At 45.1% G+C, this 26,186-nt stretch overlaps 1 protein-coding gene and 1 non-coding gene across 4 annotated transcripts in view; one reads left to right on the forward strand and one right to left on the reverse strand.

Moving 5' to 3' along the window:
* ARL15 (ADP ribosylation factor like GTPase 15) overlaps nt 1-26,186 on the reverse strand; it is a 378,507-nt gene that overhangs the window by 124,823 nt on the left and 227,498 nt on the right. The gene's annotated exons all lie outside the window — the stretch shown is intronic.
* On the forward strand, nt 14,108-14,183 carry TRNAD-AUC (transfer RNA aspartic acid (anticodon AUC)). Its single transcript has one exon. It is a non-coding gene; the product is annotated as a tRNA-Asp (tRNA).

Consider the following 26,186-nt stretch of genomic DNA (forward strand, 5'->3'; position numbering starts at 1 on the left):
ATGTGGAATTCTCTACAAGGTCTCGTTTTCACAAAGGTGTAGCTTCAGAGAACCACTGCACTGGGTCCATAGGAATGCAATGGTACATTGAACAGGTTCTTCCACACCTTCTGTCCCTACACCCATTCTTATCTTCCCCACCCCTCCTGGCAAATGTGTGTCCACCTTCAGGACTTAAACACATCACCTTCCCCATGGAGGTCTCTTCAACTCCCAGGCAAACTCACTTGCACACTCTCTGCTCCCATTCCATACGGCCTCTCCTCTAGCATTTCATACCTCCCTGAAGAGGTAACACTAGACACACCCAACTTTCCTGTGTACAGTTAGTTCTCCAGGCCAGGTGTCTGCCTTACTTAACTCCTGTGATGAGTACAGGTAAAGCTCAATCAAAGTGGGGATTGAATGGGACCACCGATTTTCAAAGTGTAACCTGTAACATTCTAGAAGTCTGTTCAAGATGAAAGGGAATTCTATAACAGCAAATAACCACGAAAATGTTGTCCCTAGATTTTTAAGTCATATTTTTCACAAATCTTGAATTAGAAATATGAGTGTCAGTGAGCAAGGAGAGAAGCAAAGGCTAGAAATTTCCTTTAGGAAACAATCTTCATAGACAGCATGCTGGAAGTCACAGAGATAAAAGGTTTCCAAATTAGACTGGTCCATCCAAGTGTCTCTGCAGCTCTAGCAAAGAGATTTCCAAATTTCTTTTTTTTTAAATTAAGACTGAATTTTCAGTATAGATGAAGGGAACACTTCCTACCATGGGCTAAGCACTGTCAGGAGTATTACACACATTACTACAGTTAATGCAACATTGCAGATAAGGATGATCTACTCCTTCTATTTCATAAACACTGCCTACGAAGCCTGAAAAAAAGTCATTCAGTCTCTCAGTTCCAGTAAATTCTATGTCGTCTCTCTCCTGCTACATCTTGACTACTGGTCCACTAATTTAGTTATTCACTCATTCTATTTATTGATTTATTAAGGCTGTAATAATGTGCCTTTAACATACAGAAATTTCCTGCAAGTACGTGACTTGGATAGATAGCAAATCTGAGGTTTCCAATTCAGAGCTGCTTTGACCTTGAATTTAGAAGCAGGCCATCTTAAATCAAGACACACTTTCAATTCAAAAGAGGGGAAAGATGCACTTTTTAGAGACAAAAACATTCTATATCTATTGAATACATTATACTTGTAAATTATAATGTACACCAAATGGGAGATAAGCTACTAATATAATTTTCTTGGGCTATTTAAGTAAATAATAGCATTGATGTTTTAAAATACTGGTCCATATCCTATTTGTAAAATCTTCAAGTTTTTAAAATCTCCATAAACATTTTATTTATTTATTTATTTAAATTTTAGAGAGGGGAGAGAGATAGAGAGAGAGAGAGTGAGAGAGAAAAGAGGGGGAGGAGCAGGAAGCATTAACTCGCATATGTGCCTTGACTGGGCAAGCCCAGTTTTGAACTGGCGACCTCAGCATTCCAGGTCAACAACGCTTTACCCACTGCAGCACTTCAGGTTAGGCCTCTAAAAACATCTTTTTTTTTTATCACATAATAAAAATATTTGACATTTTCAAATTTGTATTCTTTTTAAATTGCCATCATTTTATTTTAAACTGCTTTGAATAAATTTTAAGGCAATTTTGGTTTAAGATTTCCCTTTTGGTTTGGTTTGTTTTAAAACGTACCTCTGTGACCAAGATTTCGGTCAGCCAGATTTCATAGTAAGAATGTGTGAGGAGACGTCTTAGAAGTTTCCTCAGTAATTCACAAGGACTGCCATGAGCCCGGCTGCATTAACACCTGCTGGCCGAAGGACTGGGCAATACTACACGTTAGCCGTGTTTCAGGACACGTGGTTTGCGGGAACCAGTCAAAGCCGCTCCCAACACCTTGCCTGCATGGATCATAGGATTTCTGCAGCGTAACACCAGGGTAATAAATTGGTTCTCTGGACCAAGAGCAAGAAGCAGATCTTTAACCATCAGGGGTAACTACAATTGTGTAACAAAGTCTCACGCTTGCAGGTGAGACCGGAAAAATGGTGGGGGTAGAAACTTTTGTCTAAATTTGCTAAACCCCACTCCAGATTTCCCCCGAAGGTTCCAGTTCCCGGCCTATTTGCTTCACACAGGTGTGCTCTCAGACACACATTTCATACCAGTGCACACTCAGGGACAGCCCAGCAGATACAGACTGCTGAAGCAATCTGTGTTGGCTGTGTTATTATGGGCCCCGTAGAGATTATTTAACAGAGTAAATACATAGAGACCCAGGAAGAGCGGACCCCCTAACCTGCTCTTGTTTCAACCCCCTCCGCTCAGTCTTCAGGCCATGGTGTGGTGTGGGGCTGAGCGGGCTTGTCCATGTGGTTGGTTCAGACACTTTTCCGTGTCTGCCTGTATGTCAACAACAGGTGATAAGTTTCAGCCACCCTTCCTTTGTATAATTCCTCATTAAAGAACAAAGAGTCAAATAACCTGAAGGAACTGCTAAAAATAGAAATAAGAGACTAGTTGTCCCCTTTCTGGGCCCAAACAATTCCTCTAGCTATTTTCTCTCCCACTGGAGGACTGGTATTTCCAGCCTCACCTAGAACTAATTCTTGTGCTATGCAGAGGGGCCCTTGTTAGAGTAAGACTGTGTCTGTAATGAAAAGAAGGAGTCCAAATATCTAAATATTCCCATAGCTCACTGTTTCCATGGGGATGGGAAGAAACAGAGCTGCAAAGAGAAGAAGGGCTAAATCCACTTTTCGTATTCAGTCACTACTAGGTCACAAGCTCCATGAGAGACAAAAGTAAAAAATAAAGAAGTCTCTCTTGTATTCTTCTAATCCTCACCTTCCATTACGAGTGATAAAACCAACATGTCTAGTCTAGTCTGTTCAGAACCGCCCTTTGACTTCTAAGTAATTCCTATAATGTCTATATATACACAGACATACAGAAGCCAAGACTATATTGCTTCTTAAATAGCATGGGTCTTAAACAATATTCTCATGGTATTGGCGATAGCATTTAGAAAGTAGTTGTTGCATTTTCCCCTAAGCTTGTTTTATAAGCAACTAATTCATATCAAGAAGCTATAATGACTTTCAGATCCTACAATGGCAGGTCAACAGTTTCATGAAATAGAGTTTTCAAACTGTCGCCTGCATTTGGTCCTTGTGGACCGCTTGCTCCCAACAAGAATGAGGAGACGAGTTGAAGCCAGCGATCACTGAAATGTACAACTCATCACTGTGTTCAGACATCACTGTGCTCTCTTTCCTCTCCCTGCATCCCCTATCCTCGAGCAGGGGCTTTTCTCCTTCTGCTGGTTGACACTCTTCCTCGTGAGGACAGCCTTCCACGAGGTGACAACAGCTGCACCAGAACAGCAGCCCCTCCTTCACCTCCTCCCATGACAAAGATGTGCCCTCCACCCTTGGGCTGTGTCTAGCACTGCAGTCACTGTCTGTGCACCTCGATCTGGTGCGACATCACGCCAGGAGGGGAGTGTTCTCTGAGCTGTGGCACTGCGATGATATCCTGTAGTTCCTCGGCTGCTGAGACAACTGTGCCACTGAGCAGAAACTTCCCTCCCAGTGTTCTCAGACAAGCAGCAACCTTGTGCTGTTTCCCGAGGTGCTCTGTGGCACCATTATTAGAACGGGTGCTGAGGAGTCCAGGAGACCGATCTCGGCTTCCCAGATGACCTGAGGTTTTCGTTTTCTCTCCAGGTATTTCTGCTGGGGAATTGGCAACTTCTGAATTGTGAGTTTTGGTACAGAAAATCTGCTAGGAATAGTGTGCACATATGTTGAAGGCTATGCTGATGATCAAAACACCGTAAATGACTCTGCTCCTATACAAACTAGCAGTCTATGATCTCGTTCAGAGCAAGCCAGTCATCTTGAAGACTGCTCTCTGTCTATCCACCATTACCTCGTAATCTCCATGACTACTGGGTTCTACTTCTGAGGCCTCTCCGCTGTCCCCTCCTCTCCATTCCCAATTCTGCCATTCAGGTTTCTGTCATCTCTTGCCTGAACTTCTAGTCTTCTAACTTAATTCTCTGTTTCTGGCCCTTTCCCCTCAAGTTAGTTTTCTAAATGATGAGTAAATCATGGGTGGGTGATCACCACCCAGCTGAAAGGACTTCTACAATTCCCACCTCACGGAGACCTGTGGGTGTATCCCGAATACACAACATGGTTCCTGGCACAGAACAGGCCCTAGGTACGTATTTGTTGAATGAATGAGTAAAGTCTCCATGGTCGAGGGGGTCTGGAAACACCCACTGACAGAGCTCCTTGGTTGTACATATGTGAAGTCTTGAGCACTTGCTAAATCTGTTGTTTTCATTAAATTCTCACACACAAAAAATATGTAGATATTAATATTCTCATTTTAACTATCAAGAAATTGAGGCCCAGAAAGGTTATATAACCACCTCAAAGTCACAGGACTTTTGAGTAAATAACAAGGCGGGAGTTTGATGTTAAGCCTGAATTCTTAAATTAATCAGCCCTCAGATCCGTATCATAAAGCTCAAAGTTTTCCCCTGATTCCTTGCTTTAATATTTTATCATATTACTGGATATACCTAAGAAAACACATGTGACATATATGAATTACAAAGTCTAAAAAAGAAAGGAAAGGAAAAGAAAATAAGCAACGTAATTTTTTAAAAAATGGACAGAAGACCTGAATGGATCCCTCACTAAACAGGGAACTTAGTAGAGTAAAAGATGCTCAACCCCGTGTGACAATTCAGAAATTGAAAATTGAAAGAACATAAAACTACCACTACACATTTATTAAAATGACGAAAGTCCAAAACACCAACACCACCCACGGCTAGTGAGGCAGCCACACAGCAGGAATTCCCACTCACCGGCGGTAAGGAAGCAAAACGGTCAATCCTCGCTGGAAGACAGTTGGCAGTTTCTTAGAAAACCAAACATACTCCTAGCATATGACCTAGCAATTACGTTCCCAATGACTCAATTGGCTGAAAACTTCCGTTCCTACAAGCCTGCAGGCAAACCTCAATATCAACTTGATGCATAATTGGACAGCCGGATGTCTTTCCATGGGTGAATTGATACACTGTGTTACAGCCATACAATTGAGTATTACTCAGTGATAAAAAGAAATGATTGAACCATGCAAAGACATGAACCAGTCTTGAATGCATCTTGTTAAGTGAAAGAGCGACATAGGGTGTGATTCCAGTTACGTGATATTTTGGAAAAGGCGAGAACACAGAGCCTGGAAGGACCAGTGACGGCCAAGCCAGGCTTCTCACCACTGGAGATGAGGAGGTCACACCCAAGCAAAGGAGAAGGGGTGGAACAATACATATGGAAATGAAGGAGAGTTCCATCAGTATGGACTCTTACTTGTCTAACATAAATCAGAGGGTTATATACTATAGATACCACACTTACAAATAATGTGTCACACATGGGTTTGCTCTCCCAGGAGCGACAGCCTCAGAGGCGGTGAGCGCGCTGAGCCTCTGAGTCTCAGCGTGTTGGGGTCCATTCGCCAACACCAGGACCAGGGCCCCTTTGCAAATGGCTGACCCTAGGGCTAGGACAGGAAACACGCAAGATGAGTGTTGATCATCTTGGAGTGCCAGACTTTTCAGAAGTGCCCCCAAACCAAACGTCACAATGATGACAGTGTGTCAAAAGGACACAAGAACCAACTGAAAGAACTTCCCCAAGGCCAAATGTGGTGAAATCTGGGCAACAAAGCAGTGTCAGATACTAATGCAAAGTCTGAGATAAACAGCCACGGTCTGTGCTGACATCAATAACTGAGCAGGTCAACAAGAAAGGTGGTGGGGAGAGACAAATATCTCATGCAGAGGAATGTCAAATAACGAACACAGGCACCCCCATTCTTAAGGAGGTGAAGCATGACCGTCACCCCTTCCAGGTGGCTATGCAGCAACTTCCTTCCAAAGAGCACGCTGTGGAAAGGGGGCAGGAACAGCTACAGTGGAGAATCCAAGCACACACTGCCCAGCCTGTTGACACAAGTTCACACCAATGGCAGACGGACAATGTCAGCAGCGTTCACCCTTGAAAGGATATGATGTGACCTCTGACCACTGTGCCCTTCCTCCTAAGTCTCATCAGGAGAGAAACATCACACGTTCCTACTGAGGAACATTCTGTAACATGCCCAGCCTGGACTCCTCCAAACCTCCCAGGTCATCAAGAAAATGGAACGTCTGAGGAACTGTCATAGCTGAGAGGAGCCTGAGGAATTGGGATGCCTGCAGGTGCTGTGGGGCCCTGGGCAGGTCCCGGAGTGGAAGGCAGGAGGTGAAACCTGAGCAAGTCTGTCTGAACAGAGAGCTACTCCGGTTATAACAATGTGTTGGCACTGGTTCATTCACTGTGATGACCGCATCCCACTAACGGTAAGGTGTTAAGAGGGGGAACTGAGGGTGGGCTAAGCAGAACTTAGCAATAATTTTGTGACTCTCTGCACAAAATTTTGTGACTCTGAAACCATTCTGGAACAATAGTTTATTTACATAAAAAGACCTATGTGTTTGCGAACATGCCTATGAATGTACCACACCCAATGAAGAACTAGAACATCACCCTACACTTGCACCCATCCATGGGGCTCCTCCCTGTCCACCTCCCCCCTCTGTACCCCGCCCTCCTAAAACCATGATGTGGAATTTTGTGTCTATGGCTTCTTGTCTTGCTCTGGGGAAGTCTTGTCATCCATGGGTGTGGGTATACCTTTAAAAGTGTTGCTCACTTTTTTGAGCATTTATAAAAATAGCTCTGCCTGTCCTTTATCCTGTCTTCTGAGACGTGCACCATACTTTATAAGGAAGTTTATTACAGTGCTGTTTATAAGAGCAAAAGCTAGAAACAAACGTCCCAGAACAGTTGCATGAATAAGGAACACTGTGGTGAATTCACACACTAACACGATGAAATATGACACAAAAGGTGGAGAACACGAGCTATACACAACACCAGGGGAACTTCAGGACAGAACCTCGGGTAGGAAGGGGAAGGGCTTTCACCAGACACCCGCGGGTCCTGGCCACACGGCCATGATCAGTCCCATCAGCTCACCCCGGACCTCTGCTCACCTAAACACCCACACTCCGACACTCACGTGCCTTTTCTTTTTATAAAAGCTGTTGTAAGCTATAATTCACACACCATCCAATTCACTTCAAGTATCCAGTTCAATGGCTTTTAGCATCTTCACCGAGTCTGTGTAACCACCACTGGAGTCCGTTTTAGAATATTATTCATCATGTCACAGAAAGCCCTTTCCCTCTTTACCCCACCAGCCCTAGGCAAGCCCCAATTTTCCGTCTATCTTTCTGGGTTTTCTTCGCTGGACACTTCACATAAACGGACCATACACGGGTGGACTTTTGTGTCTGGCTTTCCTCACTCGGCATGCTATTTCCAAGGTCTGCCTGTGTTGTAGCTGGTACCAGTATATCTTTTTTTTTTTTTTTTTTTTGTATTTTTCCAAAGTTAGACAGACTCCCGCATGCGCCCGACCGGGATCCACCCAACATGTGCACCAGGGGGCGATGCTTTGCCCATCTGGGGCATTGCTTCCTTGAGGTTGAGCCATTCTAGCGCCTGAGGCAGAGGCCATGGAGCCATCCTCAGCACCCAGGCCAACTTTGCTTCAATGGAGCCTTGGCTGCGGGAGGGGAAGAGAGAGACAGAGAGGAAGGAGAGGGGGGAGAAGCATATGGGTATTTCTCCTGTGTGCCTTGACTGGGAATCGAACCTGGGACTTCCACACACCGGGCCGACGCTCTACCGCTAAACCAAGTGGCCAGGGCAGGTACCAGTATTTCATTCCCTTCTGCTCTCTGATGATACTCCCCAGTACGGATAAACTCACCTGTCTTTGAACATCCAGTTCCTTCTGTCCTCAGTGGCTCTGTCCTGCTCTTGGCTGCCAAATTTGGGTCCACCCCTCAATACCCAGATCTAGGATCACTGCTGTAATAATCCCCAGGGCCCCAGTGAGGCACTGTTACTGTGCTTTTCCCATAAGGTTATAGTAACCCACGTGGGTCCCCCCTTCTCCAGCCGCTAGTGAACTGTGGGCTCCCTAGGAACGGGACAAAACCTTGTGCATCCCTGGCCTCTGCAGCGCTTAGCAGACTCGGACCAACCATATCTGGTCAACAAATAATTGTCCAATTAGGGAACAAGTAATATTTCCTCATGTGTGTCAAGTTTACACTTACTACATAAAAGGAGTTAGTAACCATTTGGCAACAGGACATAATAATTCAGGGTCCCTGTGATCTCAAACCAGGGTTCACACAGAAGTTCCACATGTGACATCTCACAGGCCTTGAACAAGCTGCTTAACCACTCTAAGTGCTGGCTGACATTTGAGGATAAATATTATCACACACAGTTGGTTTACTTTAATACATTATGTTTGAAAGGAATTGAACCCACTAGGAGTAGCCATGCATGCCATTATGACCAATAATAAAAGCCACAAACAGTGGAGCGGAGAAAGAGGGAGGGCATGGGAGAAGGTCTCACTCACAGCTCTCATTTTACAGGTAAAGCAATGGACAAGTAGAAGGTGTGGGGAACACAAGTGGTCCCCCAGCTTCGTGAGCTGGAAAAACCCTGGACTACTCTGGATGACACGCCTTACCTGAATCCCAGCTCTGCCTCTCACTAGTCAGATGCCCGTAGGCAAATCACTAAGTTTTCTAAAAACCAACTTCCTCCGAATACCAGAGGACAATAAGTACCTAGCTTGCAGTACCGTTTGAGAACTAAACAGAAGACTGTGGTCACGTAGGAAGTTTTTGGTGATGAACATACCTATCTACCCCGAATGATACAGTGACAAATTAATAAACTGGAGGAAAGTTAACTTTTGGAGAAAAGAAATGTGTAGCTTCACACACACACACAAACACACACACACACACACACACACACGATAGAAATCATTTTAAAAGAAAGATTACATTTTAGGAAAAGTGATTTACAGTCAGCCTGAAGTAGAAACAGCACCTTGGAAATATCAGAGGGTAAAAAAATGTGGGACCTTCAGGGATACAAGATGTTTATTCAACTAAAAATTACCGTCACCTTGCCCACTTTCCTACCTGGCTCTGTCTCTATACTTCCCAGTGTTTTCCGTCTGATGTTTCTGGAGCAGACTCTAAAAAAACAAAATGTTCTCCTCGGAGCCTCGGCAAGACTACCAACAGTTTTCCTTCGAAAAACAAAAACCTTAAGAACCATCGGCCGCAAATTCACAGGTGATGAGGCAGGTTTTCACACAGAATGGCACTGTTGTTTGAAAAGATGGTTTCATTCTCATCACGTTCTTTTCCTCCCTGTGTGCTTGGTTATTGACTAGACACAACCTCCACTGTCATTGGTAAAGAAATAGCTCACTCAGCCTGCAGTGACCCCGACAGACGGAAGTGGTGCATCACCGCGGGGGCACAGGATGGCTCCAAATCCCTATGATGTGACAGTGTGTGACAGTGTACGACGACGCTACAGGGAAGTGTCAGGAATACACCACGGCGGCCCCTCCCTCTGCTCTTAGTCACTGGTTCCCTCAGTTCTAGTCAAGACTGGCTTCTAAAAAGTCCCCTCACCCATCACTTTGTTCCTGCGTTTTTAAATTGGCTGTTTTCCATGAATTCTTTATTCATTAGGACAAATGTTGCCTGGACCCCACTTTATACCAGGCATTGTTCAGGCTGCTGGGGACCAAAAAAAAATGGAGAGCCTTCTCTCCAAGAGTTGATCTCCTAGAATGAGATAAAATCCAGCAAATAAACGAATGTGCAATGTAAGAAAAGGTAGCAAATGCTATGAAGAAAATGTAAAGTTGTAGGGAGCCAGAGAGTGGCTGACTAGGGACAGGGGCAGCAGGAAGGGCCGCTTCACTCAGGTGACGGGGAGACAGTGCCCCAGGGAAGCGGGGGGGGGGGGGGGGTGAGCCACAGGCTGTCTGCACAGAGGGGAGAGCAGGTGCTGGGCTCTGGGCTCAGACTGCCACTACCAGGCTCAAGGACATGGAGGGAGGGCGGCGTGGTTAGAGACGATGGGGTGGAAGGGGAAATGCTAGAAGAGGAAGTGGGGGGCGGTGGCAGGTCCTTGTCGGTCACACAGAGCTTTTGCTTTCACCAGAAAGCCCCAGGGGAGCTCTGGAGCTAAGGTCTGAGGGACACTTAGAAAAGCCTCCCCGGGTTACTAGGAAAATCGAGTATAGGGGGTGGTAACCAGGGGGCAGGTGGTCAGAGACCATGACCACTGCACGTGAGACAGGCTGGGGATGGCTCCGGAGCCAGTGACATGTGATGGAGCTCTGAATGTGTTGGTGAAGGAATAATTTTAGTAACATGCTTATTTCCATTGATCACAACACAACCCTTCCTTAAAACCAGTCCACAAACCCACTCCTTAAGAGAAGGCTTTATATACTTCTATGGTTTCCAAGCAACTCGTATGATGATCCCTCCTACTCTTCCTTAATGTATACTTCTAGATACTTCTTCACTCGCACAGAATAAAGGTCACTGTTATCTCAGCCTCATGGAAACACAGGGATGGTAAGATGGCCAAGGGATATGACGTGGCTACTTCCACATTTCTGAAAGGCAGAAATGTGTGGAGCAGGCTTCAGGCTTGGGGTTCTAGAACACTCGGATGAACCCTTGTTTGATCGGGCCCCACCTCAGCCACCATCCTCAGCACGAGGCTGAACACCCTTCGAGAATGCTGGCAGGTTAGCCAAAACCCATCTTGTAGGTCTTCAGGCATTTTCCGAATTTTGAATTCAAAGCAGTGCATGGATTTTTTTAACTTCCCAGCAACAGCTCAACCAGGAATCTTCACCTAACGGCATGAGCCTGCTCATTTTGTCACTTGGATAGAAGACCATGCTACATGGGTATTATAGCATTTATGCAAAAACAGAGACAGAAGACAAGATGCTGTTTCCTCTGGACAGATGGAAAATGTGAGCAAGCACGCAGAAAAGTTCTAGAAAGATGCATACTTAAGTGTCAGTAATAGCTACCTCCGGAGAGTGACGGTGGGAACTGGGAAGAAAAGGGACGGTGATAAAGGGGGTCTCAGCCTCATGGTGATGGCTCACTCACCCCTGAGGGTAAGTCAGTGTCTCCCGGAGAGGTCATGTCTTAGTGGACCCATGTGAGTGACCGGGCTTCTTCTGCACTACTGAATTAGGTGGTAGTCGTTAACATCCGAAAACAAAACAAAACAGGGGGTGGGGTTGTGTGTGTAAAAGACTGCTTGTATTTCTTAACCAAATACTGGAAGTAGCTAAAAAGTTCTTTTCCACGCTGTGATTTTGTGCACAGAAACATGTCTAATATATCTTGACTCATGAGAAGAACACAGGGAGCCCTCAGAACAGGTCGGGCCTTCGATAACTAGGAACGTACCTTTGCTTAACTCCAGACCCTCTGTCAGCTAGTGGCCGTGTCAGCAGGAGGCCCCACAGAGAGCTGCCCTGAGGGTGGGGAAACATCCAGGGATGAGAACAGTGCAGCCAGGCTCCTGACCAGGAAGCCCGGAGACCAGCGGGATGGAGAGAAAAGGCCCCTGGGGGGCCCCTACCAGCAGGGGAAAGGCAGAGACACTCGGACCATGTGCCATAGTTTCAGAGGGATTCCTCTGGACTGGCTGGGTTTTCTGTTCCGCTTCACTTCCCAGGGTGCAGTCTCCGGTTCTCAGCTTTCACCATGACCCTTTTGCACAGAATTACATTACACAACAGCAGAGAAATCCCTCCTGCACGAGGCAGGGGCCACCGGAGAGGAAGCAGTGGAAGCCCAGTGACAGCTGGTGGTCAGCGCTGACGAGGCTGGCACTGCAGGCACTGGTGTCCTGCTGGTACCCAAGCCCACGCCTGCAGGGCTCTGGGCCACTTGCGGGTTACTGGGGCTGGGGAGCCACAGTCTGGGGGTCCCAGGGAACAGCGCAGAGTGGCCCGTTCTCGCTGTCGCCATATTGTCCTGGAAAGCACGCACCAGACACGGGGTGCCAACATGCCTCCTCATCCCCATTTTCCTCTGTGAGTGTCCTGTCCACCCCTGCCCCGCCATCCTAACTGACCAGGACAGTCAGACATACAGCGGCACATGGGACAGAGTGACGTGAGGGTGAGCCCAGGGCCCCTCTTGAGGTGGCTGTGCCTTGGGACACGGCGGGTAGCGTGCCCCAAAATGGCATGCTGCGGCTTTACCACGGACTCTGACACACACGACGTGCCCCTACCCGGGACCACGAGCTCATCCCTGGCCATTAGGCTACTCTCGAAACTGTCTCAGCGAGTTAGCATAACTCATTATTTCTTCACCCAAAGGCTCTGCCTGCTACTTCTTGTTTTTATCTCAATTAATTTTGTGTCTGCTGGACTAACACAAATTACCACCTTCCTGTCTTGCACTTTTGGTTTAAAAATAAAGCTAATTTGGGAGGTGTTTAAAGATGTATTAATATTTATATGGCCATTAGCGGTGGCTCTGAGGTTCATAAGCTTCTTTATAAAATTAGAATTCTAATTCTCCCAATACTGTCTCTGAGCTGCAGCCTCTCCCCCTCTGATCACATCACTGTTAACATTTCTCTTGGGGCACAGAGCAGAACTGCACGTACAGTCACAGGACAGTTGGTTTTGGGTCGCCTGCCATTTGTCCTGCCCATTCCCTCGCCGAGTGGGGCTCATATACTGCATTCTCTTTCTGGCTTCCCTGAGGCAGCACCCTCCCCGCCCCACCCCGCCCTGCCCCACCCTGCAGTGTGTGCGGGGTGTGGAACACCCAACACTGCTCTTTGGCATCAGTATTCCAACAGGGACACTGAAATCCAGGTGGAGGGACTATTCTTCCTCCAAGGACATGGTCCACACTGCGCAACGTCGCCATAACCCCCTCTCCTAACCAGGTACCCCCACATCCCCCCCCAAAAAGAATTACATTGCCTTTTACATAGTAGGGCAACTGAGGAGAAACCCAGTAGGAGATGTGGTGGGACAAAAGCGACTGAATTGCGCAGAGAGAAATGTGCATTGAGAAAGAGCCAGGGCAGTCGTCGCTGTTTGAAGGGAGGACACTGTCAGCCAGTTTCCTAAATTCTCACCCCAACACTTGTCCCTCCCAGAGGAGTGATGTCAGGTCTGTGGTTTGAGAACTCCATTCCTTCTCTTTCTCAGGTGGGAAGGGGAAACAGGATCAGTCTGGCTTTCTTGGAAGGTCTGTGGGCATGGAGGCATTTCAGGAGGCACTGTTCTGCACAGCACGGGTACACAGTAGGTGCTCAGGAAATACTGGCCAAATGGGCAGAGGCTGGGCGAACTAAGCCAAACCCTGCACTGAACCACAGATAGATGGAATGCACCTTAGAATCACAGTACCTGCAAGATGTTTCTATGACCACCGTGAATGAAACAGAATTGGAAAGTCCAATGTAACATATAGGAGAGTTCATAGTTTTCTTTCCTGCTATTAAAAAAAAAAGGGGCACAGGGAAGTCAAGGATAACTGGAATGGTGTCATCTTTAAGGGAGACATTCCAATCATATTTAGTAACCATCAGCCAGGGATGTGCACGGATGTTAGCCCCACATCTCTGACACGCTGCTTAGAGCTGTGCCCTGCAGCAGGGTCACCCCTGCCACACCTGAACCCGCACAGCACCTGAGTGGGGAGGGTACAGACTGGGTCGTGCTGGGTAGGACAGAGCACAACCCATTCTAAATACTTCGAATACACACTGTTAGTAAGGCTTGCTATTCATTAGGGTCGTGCTGGGTGGGACAGAGCACAACCCATTCCAAATACTTCAAATACACAATGTTAGTATTGCTTGCTACTCATTACATTTAGAAATTATCAAGTTGGAAATACTAAGTTCACTAATATGCAGTGCTAAATTAATTTCACTATTCTTTGTATGGGAACACGGGGACTAGAAACGTTAAATGACACGTATGATTCCCATTTGTGTCCTGCGTTACATTCAGACAGTGCTGCCTTAGATCAAGAAAAAAAAAAAAAAGGCCCTGGCCAGTTGGCTCAGCGGTAGAGCGTCGGCCTATCGTGCAGAGGACCCGGGTTCGATTCCCGGCCAGGGCACACAGGAGAAGCGCCCATTTGCTTCTCCACCCCTCCGCCGCACTTTCCTCTCTGTATCTCTCTTCCCCTCCCGCAGCCAAGGCTCCATTGGAGCAAAGGTGGCCCGGGCACTGGGGATGGCTCTGTGGCCTCTGCCTCAGGCGCTAGAGTGGCTCTGGTCGCAACATGGCGATGCCCAGGATGGGCAGAGCATCGCCCCCTGGGGGGCAGAGCACCGCCCCTGGTGGGCGTGCCGGGTGGATCCCGGTCGGGCGCATGCGGGAGTCTGTCTGACTGTCTCTCCCTGTTTCCAGCTTCAGAAAAATGAAAAGAAAAAAAAAAAAAAAAGAAAAAAAAACACAACTTAAGTCCCATTGTTGTTATTGCTATGACTTCTAACCTCAGTCACTAAGGACCATATTCTGCTAGATGTCTCGGAACACTGTTTCTAAGCATCACAATTGCTCTGTAGACTAGATTGAATCCCCCCCCCTTTTTTTTATAAATGAGAAGGTTTCAGAGTGTGCTCAGAGCAGGAATGGACCCACGTGGGTCTGACCCCAAATCCCGGTGCTTTCTCCTGGATTTGAGGCACGTTGCGGGGAGAAGGGCCCTCCATGGGCAAGGGGAGCCTGCACGGCCCCAGGAGGGCACCCTACAGGATGGGTTGATGCTCAGGTCTCATCAGGGTACACAGACTTCCTCAGAATTCATGGACACCATGAATAATGCCTTCCCTCTGGGAACAGAGCCATGCTGGTTCTGGTGTAGCTGTGCCCCAGCCCCATATGCCAACAGAAAAAGCGGGAAAAGAATTCAAAGGCAACCCAGGGAGTGTTCCGAAAGGAAAATTTAAAGTAGAACAAGTATATTGCACAAAGATGTTACTTGCTATCATCATCATAAAAAATTCAACAGGGGGCTAATTAAGAAGTGATAATTTTGATACCTAAGCTAACAGTAAAAAAAAAAAAAGCTGAGATGTGGCACGACATAAAAATCAGAATATGGCAGGATGCACATACTAGTATGGTTCTGTCAGAGGAGACAGACCTAAAGAAGATTGCCTAGGAATACCCCTTAACAATGGGGTTATTCTCAAGTGGAGGAGAGGCACTTTTACTCCCCAGGGGCAGCATACAGAGGGGTTTTTTTCCAAGGGTGCTAGAGGGATGCCTCTCAACACCCTACAATACACAACACAGCCCCCCACAACCACGAGTCACCCAGACCAAACGCCCATGTGCAGAGACTGAGAAACCTAAGGTAATGGGATTATATAAATTTGCTTCTCTGCTTTCCATGTTTTCATAATGTCCCATTATTTTACAACACAAATATGTCTTCAAATACAAAAAAAAAATTATTTCTAAAGAAGACTAACAAACTATATTAGAATTACCAACATAGAAGGTCATTCATTATAGGTACAGGGTGGGGGTGGGTGGGTGTTGAAATAAGGGTCCATTAAACAAATTCCTTTTAAGTAGTTCTTAGATTTACTGAAAATGACACCCAGTGAGGATGTATGTAAATCACTTTTGGGTTAGAGTCTGGCCACACTTGCTCAGTCCCTGCTGCAGTTGGCGTGACGGAGCAGACAGCTCACAGGAAACTGGCACCCACGGCACTGTTGGGGTAGCATTTGCTACACATCAAAATATTTCTCTCACTCGTCTGAGCGAGCCATGCGTGAAGGGTGTTACTACTACCGAGCTGACGATACAAGCTGCTGTCTGCGCTGCATTTTAGGAAGAGATGGCAAGCGGTATTTTTCCAGACAATTCTCTGCAGTATCTGCTTCGCTGGGATGGGAAACAGAAGCACTGAACTCAGACTTGCACCCACTTTGTTTAAAGACAAACCCTTCCGTGAATGAAACCACTTGTGCTAACAGATTATCCGAGTCGAGATTTAACAACAACAACAGAAAGTTGTGCTCAGAGGCCTAGAAGAGTGCATGGATCTGCAGGCTGTTTATAGGCACCTCTTTCCTCAGATCATTAACATCAAAAAGGAGCTTGTAAAATTAAAATAAAAATACCTAAAGGAAGCATCTATTTAATTAGGTTAAGGATGCTCTCAAGAAGGTCTGACTCAGTCTATCAAATGTCTGTACTGCATCTTTTTTTTTTTTTAGAAGTTTTTTTTGTTTGTTTGTTTGTTTGTTTTTTAATTTATTTATTTATTTATTAATTCATTTTAGAGAGGAGAAAGAGTGAGACAGAGAGAAAGAGAGAGGAAGGGGGGAGGAGCTGGAAGCATCAACTCCCATATGTGCCTTGGCCAGGCAAGCCCAGGGTTTCGAACCGGCGACCTCAGCATTTCCAGGTCGACGCTTTATCCACTGCGCCACCACAGGTCAGGCCTGTACTGCATCTTTTGAGCAGTGAAAAGTCAAGGGCTCTTACCTAACCTTCAGGGCAATGAATAAATTCAGTGTTTCCTCAGCAGTGGCCTGGGATTTTGGTCATCCCCAGTAAATCACACCATCCAGAACCCGGTAGGGCTCAGTAACCATTACGTGAATGGACGGACACTTATGAAATCACACTACATGCTAGACAGGGTTGTTCGGACCTCTTGACAGAAAGTCTCAGGAATTTCGGTTCCCTTTCTTCAATTTTACTTATTCCGTTCATCTGCTCACTGGAACTCACAATGCACATCCATGCTCCTACCAGCTGGGGAACAACCCGCCTCTGTATTTAACACCTATCACTTGCTGGTATAATTGTACGTCTAGCTCTTCCACTAACGTGCCAGCATTTCAAGGCAAGGACCTTGTCCTGACACTCTTCTGATTTAATCTCCCACACAGACCTGGGGGACGGGGAACAGGTGGTTCAGGGAGCCTGCCTACGGTCAGGGCGGGTGTCACAAAGCGGTAGAACCAGGATTTGAACTGAGGATATCTTGCTCCAAAGTACTTCCTTCCAATTTCTCAAAATGCAAAGGAAACGGAAAGACAGGGAGAGTGTGGGAAGACAAGCGTCAGAGTTAAAACCAAGCGAGACATTTCAGATGCAGAGCAAGGTCAGAGGCGTCAGTGGGTTCCAGTGTGCTGAGGCCGAGAAACAGAGACATACAATTCAGTAAGTCGATATGGCCACTTGATAAGCCCCTCAGAAACAGTTTCTTGAAAGTCAATTCATTCAACTTTTATGGAAAACAAGCTGTGACCATTTGAGCCATTGCAAGTGAACTTCTTGAGGAGATGGACTATGTCTTTTGTCTGTTCCTATATCTGTAATTGACAAGTTGTTGGAAGAATGAATGACTGTATGACATCGGAGGGTCCTCACAGTTCCACAGAGTGACTTCAACAGGTAAGAGAGGTGAGATAAATTCTAAACTAGCAAACAAATTGTCAGACGGGGGCATTAACCTAAACAAAGAGGACAAGAGATTCTGAGGCATATTTCTCCTAACTACAATTTCTCGAGAATAAGCAATGGGACTGTCACTGGGAATATGCCATCTCACTGCTGTGACCTCCTGGGCAGGTGCTTAATACGGGCCACACATGAATATGAGTGTTGTTAGGAGATGGAACAGCAGAGGAATTATGGGAAGTGAGTCCCGGACCACACACTCCCTGCGTTTTCAGCTCCGCCCTGTCCTAGCAGTGTGGCTGGAGGCAACTTGCCACCCTCGCCTGGAAAGTTCAGCCAGTGATAGTGCTCACCTCTTATGGCTGTTAGGAGATGAGACGCGAGCCATATAAAGCCGCTAGGGGGGACCCCAGTATAAGAGATGTGCTTAATAAATGTTTGCCGTAATTATTATTGTTGTCATTGTTATTTTCAAAATGCTGTATTAACATATAATTTTTTAAAGAATTCTGGGCCTTTTTGAGATAACATGACATTTTAAAAACAACTAAAGTAAAATAATAATAAAAGTTTTCTGTATTTGGATGAGTCTAGTAATTCGAAAAACTTTTATTAATTCAAAATTAATGAGGGACAGCCAAACAAACCTAGATGGCGGTGGTAATGATGATGATACCAGTAACAATTCTCCCTCTAAAAACCTAACTATGATTATATATGTGTCTGTATGCATGTTAAGAAAGTACATATAATATATATACCAATAAATAATATATTAATAAATAGTATATATAAAATAAATATGTTTTTAATTATAAAAAGTAATGATCAGCAGCTAGTAGAAGATACAACTTGAATATCTCAAATTTGCAAAGGATTGCAAGTCATTCACAAAGATGCCACGTTGACCAATGTGCTCAGACAGGTATAAAATCGCAGGGAAGCTGCGGTTGAGTCGAAACCTGTTTTATTTCCCCAGACGCAGACACTGTCTTCAAAGCCAGGAACCCGGGCATCCATCTTATAGGCCTCTGTGCTTTCCTGGTGTGCTGGTGTGCTGAGCCTCCTACTGAACGGTGCAGCAGACAGTGGTGGCTGATGACAAAAGATGAGCCCCCCCCACACACACACACACACTACACAAAGGATAAAGAGGTGAGTCCTCCCAGATGGCCATGGAGTCACTCTGACCCTTGTGGGAACACCAGCACTGAGCTGGTGCTTGCCGCACGAAAACAGGTTGCAGGACATGTCATTCTAAATCATACCGAGGACAGGACAGGTGAGTGACTCTGAGCCACAGTCACTAATCAAGCAGTTTCCCATCAGCAGCCCCGCCATCTGTCCCCTGAGCTCCCTCCACACATGGGTTTGCCTGAACAGATCCGGGCGGGCCAAGGTCACTGCGCTGGCAGCCTCCGCAGATGGGGACAGTGTGGAAAACCTAATTGCAGCTGTGGACGAACACAAACAAGGACACACATGGTTGACAACATCCCTGTCTAGACTGGATGGTGACTCAGTGTCACCAAGAAGAACAACAACAAAAACACAAGGACACAGTCAAGGTAATTGCCTCTCGGGGATCGGACACTTGTAAGGAAATGCGGTGGTCCTGTGGTCTTTATTTCACCGTGCTGATATGTAAGTGTCCATTAAAAGGGGCAATAGAGGGTAACATTTCTATAATGTATTTTCTAAAGGAACTTCAGAAAATGGATAGTGCTCTTCCTCAATAAAAAGGTATGGCTTGGCAATTAGGATAGCGCTGTCACCCATGTGACAGTCATAAGTAGCCAGCTTAGCACAGAAGACAGACGGAGAAAAAAAAAGGTCTCTTCCCACACACACACTTCACCTGGCATCACAGATTCCTTTTCCCATTTCCTTTCCAGAACAAATTACTTTAGGAGAAACGTTACTTGTTTGTTGTTGTTGTTGTGACTATTTCCTTAGGTACAAATGCCTCTCACTCCATACCTCTCAGAAATGCAACAAAATGGAATCACACGTGTCACACATTGAAGGTGGTAACCTAGCTCTTCCCCCTTTAAATACACGAGGCCCCCGAGAATCTGGATGTTCAATGTCTCTCCTGGATACTCAACATGTCTGGTCACTTAGCTTTAAAGCCAAAGTGTACGTGCACTGCTTCTTCTTTGAGAAGCTGTTACATTTAAAATAAGTTATCAAGTTAGTGCTATTTCAAAAGATTGTTGATAAAAAGGAACATTTCACTATAAGCACACTGAACAGACAATTGATTACAGAGAGACATGTCAGCGCACATATGGCAGCCGGGAAATTACGCACATCTGGATTACTTTTGGCAAGGAACATGGCCAAGTGTCTAAAGCCAAGTTTAGCAATCTGTCACTAACAATATGTACATTTATTTTAAAATGTCAAGGGCTCAAAGTCATATTTTCTACTTCTGCGTAAACTTTCCAGCTCTCCATAAGACAGCAAACAGGTGACGAAGCCCATGGCCCCAACTGCCAGAGGCTGTATAAATAAGGGGTGATTGTGAACTTCTCACCAGAGACACGAGAGAGGACCCAAACTCGGAAGCAAACGCATGTGCTGGGCAATCCACTAAAACCCAGAGCTCAACTAAGAGCAGTACCATTCTGCTTTAGCAGTGGGTTAGAAACAAAATGCTTTCCTATCCAAATAGAGCCAGCCCCCACCCCGGTAGTCCCCAGAGTAACTCCCTGGGTGAAGCTACCGGAAATAGTCTCAGGGTGTCTCTGTATAAAAGACAAAGACCAATGACTCTGTGATCATCTCAGATTAAGTTTTCCTTTTTCCTAATGCCAATTACTGACATCATTTAAACCCTAAAGAAATGTTTTCTCTCTTCCAGTCCCCTTGATGAAAGGGAAGAGCCCAGAGACATGAAGGTGGCCCAAACTAGCAGTAACAAGCAGCGCTACAATGGGGTGCGTGAGCATCGGCCAGGTGAGAATGTGGCAGTGCCTCCCAGCACAGAACTTACCTTCCCTGCTGTGCATGCAGCTCTCGGCTCAGGCTGACATTCCAGGCTTCTTAATAGCTCAGTGGGAATGCCAAGATCCCTCCTCGAGACTGGGTGGGGCCCCTGTTCTTGCAGGTGTTGCCGCCAGGTCTCATCTGTGCTGGCAGTGGAGGGGGGGACCCAGAGGGCAGTAATCTGAATATTCACACTCTGTCAGCCTCCTTCCCAACTCCCTAGATTGGCAATTTTATTGTTGATTAGCATATTTACTCTATGCCAGATCTAGATCATAACATTCTCAAGCATATGGGGGAAAAAAAATCTCATGTCTGTAAATTATACTGATCAGTATTCAAGCACCAGGTCTGCTGCTTACCTATGCCCTGAGCCTCGTCTATAGAGTGGGGACAATGCGTACACCCACCTTGCTGGGTGGTTGGAAGAGTTCACTGCCTGACGCTTCATTAATATTCAAACCCATTGTTGGCTAAGATCATTATTATTCCTATTATTCCTTTTCTCTTTCTTAAAAGGACAGGACTGCCAAACATAGTTCATAAACCAAGGATGGCTGGTAACACTGTATAAAATCCTAGGGAAGGCCTAAAAAACAACTGAGAAGAGGGGAGAGGGCATAAGAAAGGACACAAATAGGAAAAGACATTTTGACTCTATTTGTATCTGCTTCAGTCAAGTTTGCTGCATCAGAGTACTGAATGAACTCTAGGTGAGCCTCAATGTCTTTGCTCCCAGCTGGAGGGGTAAGACAGGCACCACGTTGTCAGAGCTGTCTGTTTCCACCATGCACTGATTCAAGGGGGTTTGATGTGATTGTATCCCAGGTACAGAGTAAAATAAGTCTATTTCTGTCTCCCTTTTGATCTTTTCCATTTGACTAGACAATTTTATTTTTAAATGAGACCTGGCACCGTGATGTTCAAATAAGAAGTACATATAAACAGAGGAGAGGTAAAAGGAACTTTAAATTAAATGAGTCCGTTTGCCCATCCTCACTATCCAATGTTTCAAATGGTAGTTTTCTCAAAGTCACTATGTTTTTAAGTGTCTTATTTCTTACACTCTGTTTTACACCTTATTTCTTACAACTCCATGGGACACATGAGGTCTAGAAATATAAATTTAGTAATCCTAGTAAGTTAAGAGGAATCTAGCAAGCTCACAAGAAACACTTCCAGAAAACCCCCAAACAGACCGCACAGAAGAACTCTTAACACTGAAACAGCAGAACAAAAGCCAGGTGACCATACTACTGTATTGCTTTTAAGGAGTTCAAGTCTCCTGGCTCAAGGAAGCTATCATAAGAATGAATAATTTAGGAGGTAAAAATCAGTGTTGATGATCTTTGCCAAGTTACAGAGAGTCAACACAGGTGATTCTTCCAACCCTGGATTCTGTTATTGTCACCACTAGGAACCCGAGGAAACTGATGTGTTTTTCCCAAGATGATATGAAGCATCCTCAGATGGAATCATATGCGATTTTAACTAACACTGTTTTCCTTGATTCTTCCATAATGGTCAGTTAAGATTGTATTCACAAGACAAAACAAAACAAAACAAAAACACAAATGGATGTTAGAACAAAATATTGTTTGGGTTAATATATATTTACTTTTAAATAAACTACAATATATTTTATGTGGGACATTAAAGCCATAATTATTTAACCTATATTTAAATGGTAAGCTTAATTGTAACTGTATTATATTCTATTAAATTATAAACTTAAGTACCATATAAAATGTGGCCAATGGTGAGTATGGCCAAAGAGCCTAAGAGCTGGAATTAGACTTGGATTTGTACACCGACTGCAGTTTCTCTTATTATATTAGCTTTCTGATATTTATCCCTAGTAAATCATATATCTGAATATATGAATAAGTGTGTGTATTATTTATACATATGGGTTGGTATGAGGATTAAATGAATACCCACTCAGCACTGAGTAGATACTTAATAACAAACTAAGAAATCACGGTGGTATAGAAAGAAGGTAATGTGATGAACATTTATTGATGCATATTATGATAAAATTAAAGATTTTTTGATAAACTCTTTGGAACAGTGACAAAGAATACATAATCAACTATCTTTGAAAGGGTAATCCTTGGAGCCCTGGCCAGGTAGCTCAGTTGTTTGGAGGGTTGTCCCAAAACACCAAGGTTGTAAGTTCAATTCCTGGTCAGAGAACATACGGGAAGCAACCAATGAATGTACAACTAAATGGAACAACAAATGAATGCTTCTTCATCTCTTTCTCTCTCCCCCCTTTCCTCTCTGTCTCACTAAAATCAATTAATTAAAAAAAAGGTGATTCTTGCCAGAGAATTCAGCCACAATGAAAAAAAGAATCATGTACAAGCCATCTTCTCGAAGCCAAAATGTTACGTTTTCAGTGGACGGCTTGGTTAAAAAACAGTAAATCCTAATAGACCCTGGAGGTATATAACTGCTACACATAAAGAAGATACTGAATGAACTAAGAACATGCAGTGCTAACTAGGTCTGACACAGGCGTGGTCTGGAAATCCTCTGGACTATGAACACAACACCTGCGAGCCAGACCCTCTGTGAGTCCTGAAGAGGTTCCTGTGCTCACAGGGAGGCCAGACACTGGCCCGCCCAACGCCATCTAAAAATGTGTCTTAGCAAGACTCTTGCCGCTCAGCAGCTGCTCGATGGTGGCGGACCCTCCTCAGTGTCCCTTACAATAGCACACTATACGCTCCTTGGGATGCTTCAGGTAACCCCGAAGCTGCTTAATTACGCCTCATCATCATAAATGCAGGCTCCACATGAAGAAATTACGAGTCCTGATGAACTTTTCTTATGCCTGTTAATTAGTTCATTTGAGTTCTCCAAACTCTGACCTACTTCTGGATGAGATGCAAAGGAGAACCTGATGTGTCCTCAGACTCACAAGCTGAACCTGCCACTGAAAGAACACTGTGGTAGGAGTACCTTGAAAATGACACAGAAAACATGGCTGCAAAGAGGCAGCTTAAAAAGTGTCTTGTTAGCCTGACCAGGCGGTGGCGTAGTGGATAGAGCGTTGGACTGGGATGCAGAGGACCCAGGTTCGAGACCCCAAGGTTGCCAGCTTGAGCGTGGGTTCATCTGGCTTGAGCAAAAAGCTCACCTGCTTAGACCCAAGGTCGCTGGCTTGAGCAAGGGGTTACTTGATCTGCTGAAGGCCCGCAGTCAAGGCACATATGAGAAAGCAATCAATGAATAACTAAGGTGTCGCAATGCGCAACGAAAAACTAATGATTGATGCTTCTCATCTCTCCGTTCCTGTCTGTCTGTCCCTGTCTATCCTTCTCTCTGTCTCTGTTTAAAAAAAAAAAGTGTCTTGTCAGGTCAAGGTTCACCCTGTTTGGCAGTTGATGAAACTTTTCAAAGATCAGGGTGCTTTCCCTCCAGGGAGCATGCCTGTGCCTTTCCCTTCCTCTTCTTCCCCACAGGCATGTGTTTCCTAAGCTCTGAGTGTTACCATGAAACGTGCAGCCAGGGGAGCAGGGGGCAGCGGCAGCTCGGCCCATCATCCCCTGAACCTGTCTCTAAGGCCTCGTGTCTCTGACTTCCCAGTGAGCCAGAGCAGCCCCCCTGGGCTCTCCTGTTGCTTCTTCTACTCTAAGACTTTCCTTGTTTCACTGTCTCTCGAAATCAAAAAATCTTTTCAAAGATCAATCCCCAAAGAGAGACTGATATGGCGACTGTGAGACTTCATGGAAGTAACAGCTCCCAAAACACAGATGCAGAAACTTGAGTAAATGTAAAACACTCACAGCAAAGGAACCCACCATCCAAACAACAGGCAGGTTGTAGTAAAAAGGTCTGAAGACATTTGGGGTTCTATGTCAAGTATGCTGGATGGGGGGAGGGACTTACCATTCTAAGGGAAAAATGTTCAAGCGTTTACACTAAATGTTCCTGTGGGGTTCTCATTACTTAATTAACATACATAAATAAAGTCTTGGACCTGTAAAAACCAACTAAAAAAAAAAAGAAGCTAGCCCTGACACTAGGTAACTGACCTCAGTCTCTGTTTCCCCACATTCTGTTTTACGTTGTAAACCTCAATCCAGGTGAACTGGCTTTTGTTACTCAGCAAAGATGTGAGGTCTCTACCTCAGAGCAAGGATGCAGGGGATGAGCGGAGGGGTCTACCATGACTTCAGATCCTTAACTATATTTCAGAGAATATTTGACAACATTTGTGAACATTTTGATGAATTCCAGAATCTGAGAAACACTGCCTTTCAAAAGATGTAATTAATAAAGTATTATGGAAAAATTACATAATGACCTTGTCTTTCTTGAATTATGCTAATTTGATTACAACAAATCTAAATAAGTTCTAAGCTAATTATTTCTTTCGAACAATAGAATTTGAAGTATTTAAAGGGATTACCAAATAAGATTCTTTTGAATTGAATTCTATTTCTCTATTACTTATAATACCCTCTTAAGGTTATATAAAGAAATAAGAATTCAAAAAAGCACAGTGAGTGATTCATAAAGCCCAAATGTTTCTGAGCATCGGTGTATCACAGTGAACTCCAAATCCGCAGAGTAGCTTTTTTTTTTTTTCATTTTTCTGAAGCTGGAAACAGGGAGAGACAGTCAGACAGACTCCCGCATGCGCCCCACCGGGATCCACCCGGCACGCCCACCAGGGGCGGTGCTCTGCCCCCCAGGGGGCGATGCTCTGCCCATCCTGGGCGTTGCCATATTGCGACCAGAGCCACTCTAGCGCCTGAGGCAGAGGCCACAGAGCCATGCCCAGCGCCCGGGCCATCTTTGCTCCAATGGAGCCTTGGCTGCGGGAGGGGAAGAGAGAGACAGTGAGGAAAGCGCGGTGGAGGGGTGGAGAAGCAAATGGGCGCTTCTCCTATGTGCCCTGGCCGGGAATCGAACCCGGGTCCTCCGCACGCTAGGCCGACGCTCTACCGCTGAGCCAACCGGCCAGGGCCCGCAGAGTAGCTTTTGCTTAGAAACTACATTGTGCTTCCTCCACAGGCTGGTGTGTGTCACAGCAAGGTTTTGAATGTGGGAGGAGCCAGGAAGAGTGGCCACACCCACTGCACGCAACACCTTAGCCCAGTGTTTCCCAACCTTTTTTGTGTCATGCCCCACCTTAACCTTTCTAAAATTTTTATGTCCCCCCCTATGTAACATATATAATTTTTAACATTAAAAAATTGATTTGTTCACTTAATAAACATAAATGATAGGTTCTAGGAAGAAATCACTATGAAATTGTTAACAAAACACAGTAAGTAAAATTTCAAAACATATAATGAAAAACAGAAATTTAAATTCCAAATAATTTTAATACAGATTTTTCTATATTAACTTATTTTAATTTAGTGTGATCCTTGCGCTTGCTGCTTGCTGCACAGAGATTTTATATTAGGTTCCAATTTGGTTAGCTTTAGTCTCAAGTCTCCACGTTGTGTTATATCCAGCCGATTTCTTTTTTTTTACTAGTAAATCATTTACAGCTCTAAATCCACATTCAGCTAAAAATGAAGATGGAAATGGTAGCAATAGTTTTCTTGCACATTTGGTTGAATTTGGGTATTTGATTTCTGTTTCCTCACAAAACCATGCCATCGCTCCTTTGATATTAAATAAAGCTTTAACTGACTCATCATTTTGCAATTCTGCGAGTTCTTCTTGATACTGC

This window comes from Saccopteryx bilineata, chromosome 1, assembly GCF_036850765.1.
Source record: "Saccopteryx bilineata isolate mSacBil1 chromosome 1, mSacBil1_pri_phased_curated, whole genome shotgun sequence".
In the NCBI taxonomy this organism is placed as follows: Eukaryota; Metazoa; Chordata; class Mammalia; order Chiroptera; family Emballonuridae; genus Saccopteryx; species Saccopteryx bilineata.